The following is a 21404-nucleotide window of genomic DNA, read 5'->3' on the forward strand; positions in this document are numbered from 1 at the left end:
ATTTTTAGCAATACAAGAGAATTTTAATGCAAATACCTCTGAATCATTGATCCTCCTCTTGATTTTCCAAATCAAAACATAAGTTATTCTCTTGAAATTTAAAGTTCATGACAATTTCATGCATGTAACATGTCACAAATGTTGTGTTATACATCACATTTTTCTTTTTTTCTTTATATCTACTTCAATCACATTCCATTTCTTTAAAAAAATTAACTTGTGAATTTTTTCAAGCAATCTTCTGTTATTTTACCTTCTGTGTTATCTAATATATAAGTATTAGATATGTTATATATATTGCATATATGTCTAATTTGTATAGCAGGCTAAACTGCTGCTCATAACACATGTGTTGTAGATCAGAGTGGAAGTTTTAAGCACAGCTACTGCTTCTTATCCAGAGGCCTGCTCAGTGCTTGGGCCATTACCGCTGACGTGGAAGATTCTCATAGCATTCTTGGCTCCTGGTTTTATCCTATACAGTCATTTGCAAAGTCAATCAGCACATGAAAAATCTCTCTCTCTGTCTCACTCTCTCCCTATCTCCTCTCCTCCCTCCCCCTCATTTCTACAATTGTGCTCTATTAATAATTAAACATTTTTTCATGTGAAAAGGTTTTACTCCACCATCCACTATATATTACATCTCTCTACGTTCCACTACTGCTTCTAGACTTTTATCACATATTGTATTTTGATGTTTTTCAACAACTAGTGTGTCATTTTATCAATGAAGTAACTCTATTGTGGTCTGTCTCTGTCTCTCTTTTGTCATTATGCCCTTCAAGGAAAACAAATCTTTTAACAGCATACAATCATTCCAATTGTTGTTAAAAAAAAGTCATTTGTGTCTATGAAGTGAGCGATTACAAGCAGCTTTCTTTGAGTTATTAATAAATGACACAGCTGTGCAGTCACTAGGCAAAGCTTCGCTGCTAAGATCATGTGGTAAAACCTGGCTCCTTCTCTGTTCCTTATCATGTTGTCTTCCAATGCTGAATTATCTCAAAAAAATTTTAAAGATATTGCAAGGATGCAAGCCTGTGCATTGTTCAAGAGAATCCCAGACATTCTGCTTGGCTAATGTCATTGTTAAAAACATATAGGAGACATTACTTTATTTTATTATTTACATAAGGTGAAAGATTTCATGTGTCATAATACAGGTTTAAGAACATGGTGATACTGCTTACACTTTCTTGGTCCCATCCAGGTTCCCACTCTCCCTGACATGTCTTTATTCATTTGTTTATTTCTTTGTTAATTTTAAGGTTTGCTTATTTCTGTGTGAAATGCAGATTTAGAGACAAAGGCAGTAATACAGACAGATGCAGTCACATTAGCAGGTAGATTAGTTAACTAAGCAGCCACATTGGTCCTGCACCTGCATATTTTCACTACACCTTGTAATAACCGGTTTAACATACCATTAAAAGAAAACAATGAAACAAATAATAAGTGGAAACAAAAAATGTCTTCACAGGTATAGACAGAGGCTTTAAGCAATAATTAAGTTTCAAAAATATATTTGGCTCAGATAAATCAATTGTTGTAAATTGACTTCATCCAATTATTAGTTATTCTTCAACCATACTCCATAACTAACATATTTTTTAATTTATGTAAAGTCTGTGACAGTAGATAAAATGGTTTAAATCTATTGAGGTAAATTGCATCTCAAATTGTTTAAAGAGCAAAATGAAAATCAGTCTACTGGATTTAAATTAATGTTAGTTATAATGTGAAGTATAAAGGTATGAATTATTAACATTAAAATTAGCCTCTTAATTTACAAGTCGTGAACCTCTACAATTAAAATTAAAGGTAATTTGTCACCAATCACAAATGAAAATGAACTAAGGAATCATTCTCAAAAGAATGGTTTGACAAATTACTTATATCTAAATCAAAACATACATTGTCTTCAAGATTTTAAATGTTTTTTAAATATTTTTTTTTATTTTGATAATCATACATACTTGATTAAGGCACAAAGGGTCAAGGGTTACAGGAAAGTGGGTAAGACCATTGTTTCCACACTAACAGGTTTTTTTTTTTTTCTGTACCTGGGGTAAGAGGAGAAACAAAGGCAGAAGCAACACCCAGCCACCCCCCATCCCAGGTCCCTGATGTGGGGCACGCTGCGAGGATCCTGCTCAAGCAGTTTTGATAGTTCAACAGTTCTGAAATCCTGACATTCTCACCATTCCAAGCACAATAAAATCTCTTCAGAATCCACTGGCTGACATAGTCTCTTCATGGTTGGGGTTCTGACCAGCAGTTCAGTTGGAGGGATCTTCAAAGAAACTTCCTCTGAGGTGATGCCAGACCTGGTTCTTGTGTGTGCTTGCCAGTACAGGATTCGGCACAGTCTGTTGCCCCAATCAGCTTATGCACAATCTGGTGGTTGCAGTTGCTGGGTTAGTTCTGCTTCCAGCCCTATCTTCCACACGAACCAATGGTTGTTGCAGTCCAGGCCAATCCTGCCCACTTCATATTCGGTCCTCAAGTAAACCAGTGAGAGCTGCAGCCTGGTCGGGGTGACTCCCCATAATCCCCATCAAACCTGCCCCCATCCTGGTTCCCATGCTTGGCACTATGTACAGCAGACATAGTCAGTCTCTCCCATATGCCATTTAGCTTTCGTACATGTCAATGGGCAATGAAGCCTAGTTCAACCCAACCTGCCCTATTATCCAGTACGCACACATACTGGTGGGTGCCTTTCTGTCTAGTCACCCCTGCCTGCCCCTGTCCTGGTTTTCATGCTCTCCAGTGGGACTGGTAATCCAAGAAGGTGGTGCCCACTATTTCCATACTAAACCTCTCCCACTCCTGGATTATGCACTCTCCAGGTGGTTCTGCGGTTTAACTTGACAGATTTAGACCTCAATGTCAGTCTCTGCCAGCTGATACTGTGGCAAAGCCCAACCAACCCTCACCCACTCTAATTTATTCTTGCACTAGTCAGAACATTCAGCCCAGCCTGGCTTTTCCCCCATCTAGCTCACAAGAGACCCACAGGTGTTGTAGCCCTGCCTGGTCGTGCTGCCCCCATTCCAAATCATACTCTCCAGTGGGAACAGCTGTCCAGCACTGGAGCCCATATTCCCCCTGCCAGCTTTGCTTCCTCCCTCCCTTGTTCTCACATATGCTGGTTGGGCACTGTGGCCACATCTGGTACTGCTCACCTCATTTTGGCTTTCCGTAATGTGCACTGGTATGTGTTGTGATTGAACCTGGCCCAATCCATACTCTGTTCTGGTGGTTGGACTGGTCAGCAGGTGATGTGAACTGGTTCAGCCTGGTCTGCCCTGAACTATGCCAAATGTATGCCAGTGGGTATCTTTCGCTTGCCTGGTCTGGGTTGCTCCCTATCATGGTTCTTGTGCTCACCTGCAGGGACTGTGTCCTGTCAGAGAAATTGCTCAAGCTCCTCCATCAGAACCTCTCTCCATACCAGATCTTGCCCATAACACTGGGTCCATGGGCCAGCCCTGCTTAGTCCACCTCCTTTCTTGGCAGTAACAGTGGCCTTTCCTGATTGGCCTTCAATCCATTCCGGTTCTTACTGTTGGATGTTTCAACCCAGCCAAGGCTCATCCATACCCAGACACTGCTCACATATGGCTCAGTAGAGGTAGAGACCTAGCCTAGTCTATCCTATATTTACCCAGGCTCTTCAGAGCACCAGATGGCATTGGAGTCTAGCCCAGTTAGGTGTACCCAGCCCCAGTTCACACGTGTGCCAAGGGAGATTGCAGCCATATCCAGACCAGAACACAGCCTCTACTCCGGCCCCCACACTCACCAGTGGGAAACCTATCCCAGCAAAGGTGCACTTTCACAGCTCCCCAATCATGCCTGTTCCCAGCCATAGCTCGCATGCATGCCAGTGGTTGCACTAACCCAGTTGGATTAGTCCCTCACTTATCTCAGCCTTTGTCTTTGATGCTGTGTCCTAGTATCCCTGACTCATGCAAACCAGTCAGTGTAAGAGCATAGCTTGGCATGAACTGTGCTCCATCCTGATTTCTGTTCTCCCATGTGAGTTACGATTTGCTTGGCCCTGCCTGGACTGCCCCCTTCCAGTTGCAGCTCAGCCCACTCCACAACCTGTTTTAAGATGCACATTTGGGTGCTGCTGCCTTGACCTGCCCAGGCTGTTATCGGTTCCTTTACCCGTAAGTGATGGCAGGTTCCACAGCCATACCTAGCTCAGCCCATCACCACCCCAACTCGTGAGCGAACCACCGGCACTAGTATTTATGCAGTATTGGGTCCACACTTCCCCCACAGAATTTACCCTCAGACCTGGTTTTCTGGAGTGCTGTTTAATGTCTTGACGCTCCCAAGTGAGACCAGTCCCGTGTTCCACCACTCAGTCAGGTACTGTACCTAGCCCTGCCAGACAGACCCCCATCCCTAGCTTTGGTGTGGACTGGTGTGTGGCAGTCAGTGATGCTCTATGCTAACAGCCCACCTCAGGATTCCCATGTGGACTAGTGACTCAGTATGGCCCAAATAGATCTTATGGACTCTTCCCGCCAAACCACCAGGTCTTACTGTTAGAGTAAGTTTTAAAATTCTAGAAAGATTTTAGATGTCCTCAAAAGGTGCTAATCATGTTTTCTCAAGAGACCCTACAAAATTATTTCAATAATGTCGCTGTTTTGATGTGATGAGACAATTAAGTCAATTGATTTTGGAAGTTAATAATGGATACAACTTTTGTTGCCTAAAGTCTTGTTTCTCCTCTTGACATTCTTATTAAACATATGTTTTCTAGCATAGCTGAAGTTAAATTATCTGTCCTAGTGATTTGTTAGTTGTTGAAATATATCATTTGTTTCTTGAGAAATTTGAACAGTGTCCATTTATACCAGGTTGTTTGTTTAAATGTAGTAGAACCACTCCACATAAAGCTAACTTGTTTGATGTGATTCTGACTTACTGAAATAGTTCATGATAACATCAATCCAATGTATAATTGCACACACTGTCATACACATTTATATGTTCTAATTATTAGTAAACCAATACTACCCAAGCTACGTTTTTGAACAACTTAAATATAGATGCTGTGATGTGCATGCACTTTGATATGTAAATGAGTATGTTAAAATGCAACTGGTGCTTAGAACAATTTTTAAATAAAATATCCTATAATGATATATTTAAGCAAGGAATTTAATTTTTTTAAACTCTAATTAGCAAAGAAGCCATGAGTAACTTTTGAAACTCCTCCTAATATTGTTACATAAAAGAATGTTTTTAAGTGAACATATTGATGTAAATAGCTACTCTACTCTATAAACCGAGTGCATGACAAAATTTGTGTTATATTTTCTCAAGTATTAAAAGTGTTTTGACTATATTTCAGTTTTATAGCTTTTTTCTATCAATGAAATAAGCCTTACAAAGAAATAAAACTGACACTGCAAAAATTATGATTGCCTTGATTCAAAGTAGTATCTTTTTTTAGATTATAATCATTTGTGGAAATCCATCTCTCAAAACATAAAGTCAGAGCAGCAATATAAACTGCAGATTTGCTTTTTGATTTAGTCATCTTATGCATGTAATTGTATATCCTGCCTTGTGTTAACCATTGTGTTGAGAAAAATGTTACCCAAATTGGATAAATATTTAATGAAATAGCCACTTCTCTTATATGTGCTTATTTCTTTTCTTGTTCTGGGATTACAAAATGATACTCAGAGAACAGCAAGAAAACTGGGTAGCAGTAAGAGGTAGCTTTTGATGGTCTCTGTTCATTCTCTCTCTTACATCAGTGAATACTAAGTCCAAATAAGCAAATACTTCATCATCTTTAAGGAAATGATTTCTGAAGCAAACACACATCAAATTGCTCAGATGTCCTGAATATTTTAAAAAAGAACAAGCAGTAATATACTATATATAGTTGAGCTTATGAAAACACCAATGAATGCCACAGTTAGTACTGCAAAATGGTTACTAAGGATTGTTAAAAGGGGTGTTGCTGGTTTGGAGAAAATGAGAAATAAAACTGTTAAACAAAAGGAAGCAGATAGTCTCTTCTATCTTAAAAATTTTATCATAAATATCTGTCACACAGTTTTCTAAAATATTCTGATCTTACAATGACAAAACAATTTACATGTAAGGAAAAGGATCATTCCATGCAGAAAATACTTACAGGGCTAGAACAGATGGAGATCATTGAGCAGGTAGAAACGATGCTGTTTTCAAATGCATATATTGAGCATCAGCAAAGGAACCTGGGATGAATTAATTTAACACTGTATTATTCAGACTAATGAAGAAAAGTCTTCAGTAGCATGGTTAATGTTAATCACTTAACTAAGAACAAGCTAGAAAGGGCTATAACTGCATTTTTTTGATGTTTAATTATATAAACAAAACTTTTAAAATACATGAAGCTTTCATTATAGAACTTTGTGTTGTTAATTTATCCTACTCTTCTTCATTTACTAATCAATATTAATTGGGTGGTAGTGAAGTAATACTCTAAAATGAAGCTCATTAATTTAAGGGTCTTATATTAATTTAATTAATATAATTAACTAATACATGACTGTATTTTGATTTGCATTATCTTGACAGTATTTTAATTTATCTGGGAGCCTTTCATGCATCTGTAGGATATAGAAGACCAGTCTGTTAAAATACTGAAAAATGATAATGTTTTAAGAAATAAGAATGAATAAAGCTTAAGTGAACTATTTGAAATAGAAATGTGAATATTATTAAGTAATAAGCAATGCAGACTTCTGGCTAATGGTGTGTCCTAAAACAATTATTGCATCCTGTACACCCAGGATTTTCAGTTGTCACTGAAAAAAAATAAATGCACAAAATGAACATTTCTAAAGAAAAAATTATGTGTTAGTAACATAACAATATGAGTTTTAAAAAACTAAATATAACACTAAATATAGATAATAGGTTATATTAATTTAACAATAATTTTATACTATGTGTTACTTTTATGCTGCATATATGGAGCATATATACTTTATGTGTATATATAACCATATATAAATATAAATATATATCTTCAAAAACTTAAACAGATAATAAAGGACATCAATTCTTTATAAATATTTCTGAGAACAAGATTTATTCATCACAGAAAACACAGAAGATAATTATCATATTTAATTCATTATTACCAGAGCATATATAGGTAGAAAGGAGGCCAGCAAAACACTTTTAAAATACAGACACCATAATACCATCTATTATATCTCTAAACATAATATTATACTCAATTTTGAGTGAGGTCTATAACATCGGGGAACTGTATCATAGAAAAAACTAAAAATAAGTAATGAAAATAAAATAAAAAATAAAATGTAAAGAGAAATGTATTTAAAACTAAGGATTTATGATTGGCACTGTGGTGTAGCAACCTAACTATGTTTCCAGTGAATTCCTAACTTTCTGCAAGGCCATAAGTTCCGTAAGTACCATGTTGCTGCAGATTCCAGTCCTAGCTTCTGTACTCTGTACTCCACTCCCAGCTCCACGGCTAAAACACCTGTAAACACAGCAGAAGATTGCCTACATGCTTTAGTCCCTCCTGAACTCACATTAGTCACCTGGAAGAAGCTCCTGGCTCCTGCAGGCCCAGTCCTGCTATTGCAAATATTTGTAGAGTCAACCAGTGGATGGAAGATCTCTCTATTTATCTATCTCCTCCTCTCTCTGTTGCTCTCTGTGTAACTCTCTCTCTCCTAGTCTGTAACTATTCATTTCAAACATAAATTTTGAAGCAAAAAATTAATGGTTGTAGATAGGTAGTAATTAGGGAAAAAAATAGAGAAAGATGGGGAGAACACCCAAGAGAAACAACCTGTGAAAAGCATGAAATATAAAACTGTATTAATTGTAATTAAGGGAATACTAGGAAGGATTTTGGCTTTCTCTGTAATAATTTTCTACTGCAACTGGAATGTTTTCAAGGACAGAACTAACATTACATTGTGCTGAATGTAAAAAATGAACTAAATTCTGAATTGGAAACAAGTGCTAATTGAAAGAGGAAAAAAAAAAGGCCTGTGTAAGCAGATAAAATTGCTGATATTTTAAGGAACAGACTGGCGAAAAGCTGCAAAAAAAATTATAAGGGAGCTGCAGACAATAAGTAGGCAAGAAAGAACCCATAGGATTTCAATGGTGTCAACCTTGCTTCCTTTTTTCAAGAGGATTTTCTCCCCAGCATGTGTAATATCTTTAATCCTCTTAAACCACAGCCTTCTCCATTATTTTGGCCCTTTGGCCAAAGCTCAGAATTTTGAAGAAGGAAGGGATAAAAGAAAAGGGATAAAAAGATGACAAGACAGAGGAAAAGCAAGGCAACAACATATTACCTGCCTACCTTCACACCTGCAAACCAAAATACACGTTCTTCTTTGGATACACTTCTGTTTGTTTTATTAATTACGACCTTCATAACATTTCAAGAGTTACTGTTCTACCACTTTTCTCTGTTTCTCCTATGTATTCGCTTCCTCAGTGCTCTCTGCAATCATCACTAATGTAAGAATTGGCATCTCTTAAATCTGAAACAGAAATGTAAGACTATGTTATCAGACACCCAGGATCTTGTTTAGATATTCTGACTTATTTTCCATAATGTGCGTTCCTCAGTAATTTTTATCTTGATTTATTTTCCCCTATCAGTTAGTTCACTTGAAATCACTTTCTTCATGCTTAATCGATATAGATGTATTTCTGTAGTGTAGGATTTACTCCTGAGAGTTCTGATGGTAAATTCTGTCAGTTACTATTTAATTGATAATAAGGTTAATTTTCACTTGTGTTTAAAGTGATTTTGCTAGAGAATTCCAGTAGGTAGCTAATTTTTATAGCACAACATTGATGGAAAGCTCTACATTCTACTGGCTTCCTTGAGTTGGTTTGCATATCAGCTTTCTCAAAATCATACTTTCCTGTCTTGCCCACAGTATTCTTAACTGCAACTAATACATAAACACAGCATGCTGCTGGATGAACAATGAATTATAGAAGCTATCAAATATAAATTTAAAATTTTCTTCAAATGAATCAAGACAATAACAGCATATCAAAGCTTGTAGGACACAGTCAAGGCAGTGCTAAGAGGAAAGTTTATTGAAATGAGTGCCTATAGCAAGAAATTGGAAAAGCACCAGGTAAATCAGCTAACTATGCACCTAAAGGAGCTCAGAAAACAAAAGTAAATGATCCCAACATTAACAAGAAAAGAGAAATAAAATAAGAGAGAGAATAAACCAAATAGAGACTGAAAGAGCAATGCATAAGATCAATGAATCAAAGCTGGTTCTTTGAGAAAATCAACACAATTGATACACCAGTAACATAAATAGACAAAAAAATAATAATGACAAAATGAAAATAAAAAAGAAAGAAAAGTGGGGAGAAGGATCAATAGAATCAGAGATGCAAAAGGAAATACAGGACCTGACATGGTAGCCAAGTGGTTAAAGTCCTCTCCTTGCATGCACCAGGATCCCATTTAGGCAGCCTAGACATGAACTAGACATGAACTATCCTAGACATGAACTAACTTCCCAACCAGCTACCATCTTTTGGCCTGGGAAAGCAGTTGAGGTTGACCCAAAGCCTTGGAATCCTGTACCTGTGTGGAAGACACAGACTCCTGACTTTGGAAGCTTCAGCTCCGACCGTTGTGATTATCTGGGGAGTGAATAAGTGAGCAGAATCATTTTCTCTGTAAATCAAACTTTCCAGTAAAAATAAATAAATCTTTATAAAAGGAAAAGAAAGTATAACAATATAAGCCTCAGACATACATAGAATGATCAGGAACTTTTACAAGTAGCAATACATCAACAAATCATAATACTTAAAAGAAATTAATAGATTCCCAGATGCATATAATCTACCAAAACTAGGGAGGGTAGAAGTGGAAATCTCATAAAAAATTAAGTTAATTAAACATACAAATAGATCTATAACCAGGGTGCAGATCAAACCTGCCATTAAATCCTTGCCAATGAAGTAAAGCCCAAAACTGGTTAGTTTTTTTGCTGAATTCTACCATACATTTCCTGAAAAAAAAAAAATGTATCCCGCTCCTGTACAAACTATTTAAAATAATAGCACGGAAGGCAATTCTTCCAAGGCCCTTCTATGATGATTGTATCACCTTATTCCCATAGCCAAGTAGCAAGTTAGAAAGGGAACTCTAGACTGATATACCTAATAGAGATTTAAAAATCCTCCACAAAATACTAATCAACAAAAATCCAATGACACATCAAATACATCATTGAGCTGGACCAAGATGCACTTGTCTCTGGCAGACAAGGTTGATTTAACAAACGTAGATCAATAAATACGATACACCTCATCAACAAAATAAGGAATAAAAGCCACATGTTCATCTCAATAGAGGCAGAAAAGGTGTTAGATAAAACCCAACAGCACTTTTTGCAAAAAGCCACTTTTTAAATATAGATGTAGAAGGAACACTGTACAAGACAATCGAAGCAATAGATCAAAAACACAATACCAGCATTCTCCTGAATGTTTTCTCCCTAATGTCTGGAACTACATAAATAAACTGTAAAATGGAAAGTGAAGATATGTTGCAATAGGCATCTCTACTCCCAAATCAAAGGAGGATTCCCATTGAGAAAGCCAAATATACCTTGATAATATAATAGATTTTCTAACTTTGTCTGTATGTACAATGTCACAATGCACCCAATCACAGAATGTTAAGCTTCAAACACTACTAAAGGACTATTCTATAGTAATAATACCGGGGGAAATGGTGAGTGAGAAATGGGAGGGGAGGAAGGAATTTCTGTATCTACAAAAGTGCATCATGAAAAATAAGAAAAAAAAATAGTTGTTTTTCTTATTCAAAAATTAAAACTATGAAAGTATTACAAAACAAAACAAAATTAAAAACCTCAAGGATATTGATATATATAATTGCTTTGGAGGATTAAGGCTGAAATACACAGGCGATAAAAGCTAAACAGATAATTGTAACATAATCAAACTAAAAGATACAGCCAAAGAAACAACAAAATGAGTAAGAGAATGTGGAAGAATGGAAAATATTTGCAAATCTGAATGAGATAACAAACCAATGCTACAATGTAGGGAAATCTCAAGAAATTCAACAACAAAACATGAAGCATTCAGTTAAGAAGTGGGTAGATGCTGAATAGATGCTGGATTTCCTAAAAAGAACATGCATATTAATAAGAAAAACATGACAAAAATACTGTGTGTTGCCAACTGTTAGGGAACTTAACATAAAAATCTTAAGGCATCATCTCACTGAAATTGAAATGACTACTATCAAATTAATAATAATAATAACAAAGTAAGTGCTTGTGAACCTGTAGAGAAATAGGAATTCTCATACGCTTTGGGTAGGAACACCATTTGGTCAATCATTATGGAATCAGTGTAGTGTTTCCCCCAAAAATCCAAGAACAAATCTATGTAATGACACAATTCTGCCATTAATTTGATTATACATAATGGGAATGAAATCCACATTTGAAGTAAATGCCTATATATGCATGCACTAGTATACACAGCAGTAAAGATTTGAAATCACATCAAATACATTAATGAATATTTGAATACAGAAAAATGTGATATATGCACAAGATGGAATCATGATATTAGATACAAAATGGATGCAATTGGAGATATGTGAAACCTAAAATAAATTAGATAGATAAAGAAATTTAAAGATTATGGCTTTCTTCACTCAGGGAAGCCAACATATCAATGTTTAGTGAATTACAAAGGAGACAGGATTGTTATTTTTTTAAAGATTTTTTTTTTTTACTTGAAAGGCAGAGTTAAAGAAAGAGAAGAGAGAGAAAAAGCTGTTTCCTTCCCCACATGACAGCAATGTCCAGTGCTGTGCCAGACAGAAGCCAGGAGCCAGAATTTTCAATGAAGCTTCCAGACTGGGTAAAGGAAGACGAACACACGGGTCATTCTCTGCTACTCTCCAGTGCACACCAGCAGGGATCTGCATAGGATGCGGAGCACCAGAACATGAACAGGGATCATATATGGATGTTGGTAACACAGATAGTGCCTTATAATCCAGTATGCCATAATGCCATCTCCAGGAATATTAATATTTAACAGTTCAGAAAATATTAATGCACAAGTATGTTTTGTGGGAAAAGAGAAAACCCTGAGATAAGCTTAGATTTCAACACTCAAAGAACCATGATGAATTTTGTAAAAAAAAAAAAAAAACTTTATTACTATTTTATTCATTCTGAAATTGCCTAATAAAGGTTATAAAATAAAATCTATATAAAATTAACAGGGAAACAAAATTGTTTTTAAGGATTTATTTAGTTTTATTAGAAAGGCAGATCAGGTTTACTGAGAGAAGGAAAAACAGAGAAAAAGAACTTCCATCTGCTGGTTCACACCCAAACACTCAAAATGGCATGAGCTGAGATTATCTGAAGCCAGGATCTAGAAGCTTGTTCCTAGTCTCCCACATTGGTACAGTGTCCCAAAGCTTTGCGCCATCCTCTGCTGCTTTTACAGGTCATAAACAGGGAACTGGATGGGAAGTAAAACAGCCAGGACACAAACTTGCACCCGTATGTGATTCCAGCACTTGCAAGGGGAGGATTTAACTTGAAAGCCATCACTCTGGGCACAAAACATGTTTTTAATGATGACGTCTTATTTATTTCTTGCTAAAATGTGATAATTACATAATGATCTCAGCCAAGCATCCTTTGAGATTTATTCATTTTTGTTGGAAAATCAGACTTACAGAGAAAAGGAGAGACCAAGATAAAGATCTTCCATCTGCTGGTTCAGTCCCCAAAGGTTTAATAAACTAAGATTTTTTTTAAATGTGAAGTTATTAAAAATAAAAACTGCATGACTTAGAATTAACTTTTGGGTTTCAGAATATATGTCATTGCCCATTTAAATTGTACACATTAAAATATGTATCATAAATAATATTCCCCCAAAGTAAATAATACCAAAAGATTTTGGTGTCACATGATATATGTTCATGATGTTCGTTGTCACCTTCTGTGTAAAATAGATTATTATTTTACTAGCAGCTCTGAAATTATTTTTATTTATCTTCTGATTGAGTTGTATTTATTCAAAACATGAGGAAAGTAGAAATGTTTTTTTCTTGCAATAAAAATGAATTTATAATAAAATATGTGTAATAATTCTTTTTTTCCAAATCAATTGCAAAATGGGGAATTTCTGCTTTTATTTTCCCCTAGGTTTCAATTGCATTAAGTAGGGTATTTCAGGAAAGTAAGCTTCATTTGTAAACATAATAGGACATACCAATCCTTAACATTTAACAATTGAGATGACATCAGTTAAATTTTTGGTCCATAAATTTAATTCTTTGTATGTCATCATCAGGTAAGTTTAGGTCTAAAATTTCTCCTTTTACATATGGTTTACTCTTCTATCCATAAAAGACATGCTGTTCTTCCTCCATTATTCTGTGACTGGAGGAATTCCTGAAGACTAAGAGCAACTCCTCCTATTTGTGTAAGTGCAAAAGAGTCATCCACTAGAAGGAGATGTGTCTGAAACTCCACACTTCCACCGACCTCCTGTGTCAGTGCCACACACTGGCTCTGAGTGGCAACTTGCATTTTTCCAAAGATACATTAGTAAATAAGGAAGTCAATCCCCTAGTTTGAAAACTTCTCTGCTTTCGCTTAAGCTTTAACCCCTTAGAATAGCAGGTTTGTAACCCTTTCTTGAGGAAAAAAATCAATATCTAGCTCTCCTTGCTTCGTTTGATCTTCGTTCCTCCTCTGATGTCAGGTACTACGTGCCTGATCTCCCCAGTTCAGTTAGGACTTCACTCAACTAAAATATCATGTGTGTTATGTTAGCTTTTCTAGATGCAAAGTCTGGGACAGTGATTTCCTTTTACCCAATCCATCAACTTGTTTGTTTTGTAAAGGAATCATTCTTACAAGAAGACAAGGGTGTGTTGCTAGTGGAGGAACTTTACGCAGGTGTGTGTCTCAGCTGAAGGCAAAATCCAATCTGAAAAAAAAAATCCAATCTGAAACCACTATACAGGCATGCAACTAAAATTGTAGAACAGAGCTTGCTCAAACCTGAAACAGGTTCACTCTGTACTGGTAATGAACTCTTAGGTCCAAGACACCATGACTTGCCTAAAGAAAAGAATCTCAATCAATATGACATCCTTTTTATCCTAAACGACCTCAGTGTAAAGAAGCTGAAAGTGGAGGAAAGAAAAGACCTATATATTCCAAGGTTTAAAGTCACTTTTGTGCAGCAAAAACTATTTTATGGTAACCATAAACTGAATGAACTGTGGGATAATGACTATATACTCTGATATTCTTTGGGGTATCCAGAAAGGATAAGTTTATTTCTAACCAGAAAAATGGCACTTGTTTTGGAGTTTTAGAAGTGAAATTTGGCATAAACTGGCAATATGATATGATTATTTAAGCTGTTTCCTGCAATGCAAGCTTTTCATATCTGTACCAGTTCGAATCCCAGCTGTTCCATTTGTGATCCAGCTCCCTGCCAGTGCATCCAGGAAAATAGAAATTGCTGGCCCGAGGTTGGGACTATCCCACCAAAACGGGCAACCCAAGTGAATTTGGAAGCTCCCAGCTCTGGCCTGGCCCAGTATCTGGTTATGTAGCCATGTGAAGACTGAAACTAGAGAAGGGAAGATTCTCTGTGGATTTGTGTCTGTCTGTGTTTCACAGTCTCACTCTCCCTCTCCTTAGCATTCTGCCTTTCAAACAAAAATATTTTTCAAAGCAAAAAAGAACTTCCATTTGGAAAGATTTATTAGTAACCAAAGGGGGCCCTGTTAAAAAAATCTAGAAAATACTTTGGGGGATAACAAAGCTGGAGTTGTAAGTGAAGGGTGTTGGAGAATAAATTTTGATTTTTAGCTCACAGGTCCAAAATAAATCAGCTTTGACCACAGCATTAAAGAAAGAGTTTATAAAAAGCATGTTATTTCTCAGCAAGCAACTTTGTTTGGCCATGTCAATAGGTTCAGATATGTCATAATGAAAATTCAACATCTGGGTCACAAAATAGATTGTGTCTGTCAACTTTTCTTTGACACATGGATTAGCCTGTTCCACTTCTGGCTCACAATGAATGTTCAGTATCATATCACACTACTGGATGGTGGTTTATATCAATCGTAAAGATGATTTGAAATGACTTTAGCCCTAGCTTATCACACTGGCCCCTACGTCCCAAATTTTACAAGGCATTTGTAACTGAATATCTACATTGTATGTGTATTTAACGCTGAACAGGATTCTTACAGTACAGTCCAACCCTTGTCCACCTCTTTTCTACCATTTAGTCTTACACATTATAGTACTTAACTTCATTCTTTTAGACTTCTAAATTATCAGTAAATGCCATTGAAAATTATTTATATCAGTTTTTATTTAAGATTTACTTATTTGAAGAGTAGGTTACACACAGAAGACAGAGAGATCTATTCTGTTATTTCACTCTCCGAATGGCTGCAGCAGTCCTAGCCAGGATAGGTCAAAGCCAGGAGCCTGGAGTCTTCTAAGTCTTCTGCCTGCATTCAGGGCCCTAGAACTTCAGCGATCCTTTGCTGCTTTCCTGGATCATTAGCAGGGTGCTGGATTCGGTACGGAGCAGCTGGGACTCTAATTTGCACCTATATGTCATGTTAGCATAATATAAAGCAGCCTAGCTGACTCTGCCACAGCTCTAGCCCCTAAAATCAGTTTTTAGACTTTAAAAAATCAGCTTTATGCTGTGTTATACAAGTTTCTCATTTAAAATGTAAAAACATGACTACTAAAATCACACTGAAAACCAATTTTTTTAATTGCTTGGAAAACTGTCACAGAAAAAATTACAAATAAAAATTAACAATATTAAAACCCCATTTTCAAATGATTGCACTGTGACATTAGGGTTTAAATTCAGAACAAAGGTCAATAATCAAACTTCCATTGGTATGCAAGTATTTCTCAAGAGAAAGAAATAACCTCAGAAGTTTATGTGATCTTTCATAATATATTCATATAAATTGATAGCTCCAGTTGAATGTCAGGGAAGCATATGTATCTTGGCAAGTCTTCCTTTCAAATTCATTACCAATCAACTTTACCACAATGTCCTCACTACGCATGAGTATGCCCACTATAGAAAAATAATAAAATAATCCTTCTTACCTTCTATCGCAATACACATACATTTCTATTCCATGCATTTTTTTACCAAAATAAATGTGAGAAAATTGTCACAACTTCTTAAGACTTACATCATTTTGTATTTGTCTAAACCTATATTTTTTTTTACTCTTCTATTTGGACCAAAATATTTCAGTAATATCAGTCCATTCTCTAGAGTATATTTCTTATGTAAGGAGCAAAAATGATGTTGAATATTTAAATAGATTGCTTGAGATTCCACAAAATTCAAGCTCCATAGCAGAACTCCCCTCCTCCCCCACCAAACACAAAATATTAAGGTCTGGCTTAAACCTCCCTTGCTTATGATTAGCTACCAACACATTTATTTCATGATGTTTGGTGGGTGGGTGGCTGTCATGGTAGTTACTTGAATTAGGAGATAGGAAATTTCTCAAAAACTCTAAGCAATGATACATCGGGCTTAAGAAGCCAAAGTACTGGAGTTCCCTACAAAAATGTCAAAATTTTGTAAAGTGTTATACTTAAAAATTATATGCTTAAATTAAGTGCTTTTTATCATTTTAAATTTCTCTTTACCTGGCATCATATCAGGTATGGATTTCCTGGTTTTCACATTTTCTATCTTTTTTGGGCAACGTCAATCCTAGGATTTCTTTAATAATCTAACGACTTTGGTTGTATATTGTATGGGGAAAATGTTTCAAGAGACTACAAAAGTTGAGAAAAAAGAAATTTGTTTTCCATGGAAGAGTATTTAGAAAGCATACAGTGCCATTGGTATTATGAACTATGTAAATCTTACTTTCTCTTCAAAGGGTTTTATTTATTTGAAGTCAGATATACAGAGAGATACATTTGTCTGTCTGCTGATTCCTTACCAATGGCAGCAAAGGCCAAAGTAGGGCTAGGCCAAAATCAGGAGCCAGGGAATTCATCTGGGTGTCCTACATGGGTAACAGGGGTCCAAACCCTTGAGATACCTTTTACTGTTATAAGAAGCCAAGCAGTTGCATCAGATGATGGACAGCTAGTTATTGAATAGGCATTCATATAAGATTTTAACCTCTAAGGTCTAACAATGACTTTAATCACTATTCCAAATGTCAGTTCTATTTCTTTTGCTGTAGTTAGACTCTCAAAGAAAAAAAAAGAATAAATATAACATAACATCTTAAATTGAAAATTTAGTCTTTGCATCCCTGTAGAAAAATCTAGGACCATAAGTCTCCAAGAGCAGATTTTTTTTTTTACCACATTCAAAAATCATGGATAATGATCAGGTAGCTAATAAATTTGCATGTACATTAGAAACCAACAGATAATACACCAGTCAAGATCTGACATTGCCATACTTTGTCTCTTTTGTGCTACAATAGTGTCACACAAAACAATGCAATACATTTTACATATATTTGTATTATACTATATTGTAGAATTTTCCACATGCTTTGCTATAAACATTTCATTTTGGCACGCTTTTTTTTTTTTCCATTTGCAGTTACTTTTTTTTCTATGGAATGGAAGTATATGTGTATATATTTTACTATGATTAAATGAAATACTCTAGAAAAATCTATTTTACATAGGCTTGAAATTAATAGTTGGAAATGAAACCTATCATAATTTTTGTTGTATTTCATGACAGTTTATTGCTAAGTCATTGTGGAAATTGAATGAAAAAAGCAGATCATGAAAGAAAAAAATCACAGAATTTTAGCAAGGAAAAACACTGACGCTTTTGAAAACAGTAGGATGCTTTGGGATTTAATAGAGGTCAAATTGGAGATGATCTTTTTTGAAAACAAAATGTAACACAATCAAATATAGGAGAATAAGTTTATAAAACTTCTACACTATTTTATAAATCTAATTTTCTCGGATTTTTCCAGTTAAAATTAAAAATGCAGACCTTTAACCTCTTAATTTATTTTCTAATTTTTTCTTTTACTTTTCACTTCAATAAGCTTAGCATATTTTTGAAAACGGTTTTATATTTTTAAGATATGTAATGTTAGTAGAAATTTTATGACACTAAAATGTAAAGTATTTGCTACCATCTGTATGAACAGGTTACTTAACTCATTTTAGCTTCATTTTAATTGGCAGGCATCTTTCCAAAGTACTAGGTCTGAGGTCAATAACAGTAGTGCTTTTCATGTGTTCCATGTATAATTTTAAAAAGACAAAAGCAACAAGTATAATTTTAAATAAAAGTACAACAATTTGACCAACATAATTCCCTCAGTTAGCACTTGATTAATTTAAATGAGTTTTATCTATCCATTTAAACTTTAAGTAGATACACTATGATATAATCATTTGAGATTATGGGTCTCTTTGTGTTTCAGAGACTGTTCACTTTAAACACAGCATTTTAAGGTACATATAAGTATATGATTATATGGCCAGGCAGAACAATATATGCTGTGGTTTAAATGACTAATCTCAAAAACTACTTGCTGCCTTGCTGTTCAAACTATTATTGAAGAGCTAGTAATGCTAATATTATCTTGAAAAATGTTTAAACTGCAGGATATTAGACCCATACAAATCTAAAAATATGCATATCCTTGTTTAAATAAAATCTGGTAATGCTCATGTTCTTTAAAATGATGATGAAATACTTTATAATTTGTCTTATTATCTGATAAATTTTAAATAATTTAGAAACAGAACTTATGTTTCCTATATAAATATACAAATGTTTCCTATATAAAAAGTCATCAATAGAATGTGATATTGCAGAAAAACTAGAAAAATAGATCAAGGAAGTCAAATGTCAAGTGTTTAAAGGGACCCGCACAGATGTATAGTCAGTCAAGCCTTGATGAAAATGGAAAGAGTTATCTATTTATTTGTTTTTACTGGAAAGTCAGATTTACACAGAGAAATATCTTCCATCTGCTTGTTCACTCTCTAAGTGGCAATAATGAGAGGAACTGAACAGATCTGGAAACCAGGAGCCAGAAGCTTCTTCCAGGTCTCCTTTGCAGTTGCAGAATCCCAAGGCTTTGGGCCATCCTCTACCGCTTCTCATGTCAAAAGCAGGGAACTGGATGGGAAGTGAAGCAACCAAGATATGAATTACCACCCATATGGGTTCACAGATGTGCAAGGCAAGGGTTTAGCCAATGGACCATCAAGCCATCAATGTAATGTAGGTAGTAGATTAACCACCACTAGTTTGATCCCCAAAATAAATCATTTTCATTTTTTTCTCAATGTAAACAGATGGCTTTTTGGTGAAAGACTAACATTTTCAGCATATGTGTATTTTACAGCTTGCTTTCAAATCCATTTGTTTTCCCCAATTCCTGAAATAGCTGGGAACTCAAAACTACGCCTTGACCTTCCACATGATCAGCAGATTACAAACTGATTGAGCCATCACCTACTGCTTCATAGGTTGAGCAGCAGCAGAACCTGAATTAAAAGTAGAAGCAATCTTCTTAACTCCTCTGTAAATATGTCCTTTCTGAAGGATTAGATAAGTAGATCAAGCGAATCAAATGTCAAGTCTACAAATGGACACAAACGCATGTATAATCAATCAAGCCTTGATGAAACTGGAAAGACATATTTCTGTTGACATCCGAAATGAGCCCCTGGCAACTGTGCGAATCACATGGGAGGAATTTCTGGCTCCAGACCTGACTGTTGTGGTCATCTGATGAGTGACATCAGTCATTAGATCTCTTTTTCTCTCCTTCCCTCCCTTTCTCATTCTCCTGATCTGTTTTTCGCTCTCTTTGTAACCAGGCATTTAGAGTAAAGTTAACGTTAAGGAAAGAAATTCTGTGATTTCTGGTGGGTATTATAAATAAAGTTATAAGAAGTGTAAGCCAGCGGTCAAGTAGTAAAAGGGCTCAAGGGCTGAAGTTCATCCTTCAAGCACTGGGATCTCATGTGGTTGTCAGTTCATGTCCTGGCAGCCCACTTCCCATCCAACTCTCTGCTAGTTGCCTGGGAAAACAATGGAGGATGGGCCAAAGCCTTGGGACCCTAGACCTGCATGGGAGACCTGGAAGAACCTCCTGACCCCTGGCTCTTGGCTCCTGGCTTTGGAAACAGTGGGCGCAAAATCTTTCTCTCAGTATATACTTCTCTCTGTAAATCCGTATTTTCAATAAAATAAAAATAATCTTTTAGGGCCGGGTGGCATGGCCTAGTGGCTAAAGCCCTGAACGCACCAGGATCCCATATGGGCCCCGGTTCTAATCCTGGCAGTTCCACTTCCCATCTAGCTCCCTGCTTGTGGCCTGGGAAAGTAGTTGAGGACGGCCCAAAGCCTTGGGACCCTGCATCGGCGTGGGAGACCTGGAGGAGGTTCCTGGATCCCGGCTTCGGATCGGTTCAGTACCTGCAGTTGTGGTCACTTGGGGAGTGAATAATCGGGCGGAAAATCTTCCTCTCTGTCTCTCCTCCTCTATGTATATCTGACTTTACAATTGAAAAAATAAAATAATAACCTTTTAAACAAAAGAGAGAAATATAAGTCAGAGAAAGAGCAGGCAAAAATATATATTCCAGGACACACACACACACAGGTTTCAAGGGTTATAAACCCTGAATTGAATTGTGACTAACCAAAGGGCTGAGACTTGCAAGATTTTAAACTAAATTTATGAGGAAATCATGAAGGCCTTTTATCATGTATTAATAAATTTACCCTGGGCATTAACGGGCATCCAATAAAATATTTTAGACGGTCAAGAAAAAAGCTTGAATTTGTATTTGAGGTGATCATTTGGAGAATGTATCAATCTGACACAATGAGTAAAAATATCTCTTTCCTCCAGTTTATTTTTTTTATAGGCAAACTGTATTCCAAAGAGAACCTAACATGCTGCTGGAAAATAATATAAATCGTATTGCTATATCTGAAAAGAAAATATTGAAGGAAAGATACATATTCACATCAAAATAATAAATGGCAAAGTAAAATTTCATCCAGATTGCTTTTATTTAGAGTAGATTGTTATTTTGTTTATATTATTTTGCAGTGTGTTTTTCAAAACTATGAAACCATTAATGGTAAGTCTTACCCAGAGGTATTGTTGAAAAGCGTTACACAGTGTGGAGAATAAAAAGTAGTTTGTTTCAATGCATTTATTTCTCAAAAATTTGGAAAGTGTGTTTACTTTTATAGTAGGCAGGTTATTTTAT

This window comes from Ochotona princeps, chromosome 3 (genome assembly GCF_030435755.1).
Source record: "Ochotona princeps isolate mOchPri1 chromosome 3, mOchPri1.hap1, whole genome shotgun sequence".
Taxonomy (NCBI): domain Eukaryota; kingdom Metazoa; phylum Chordata; class Mammalia; order Lagomorpha; family Ochotonidae; genus Ochotona; species Ochotona princeps.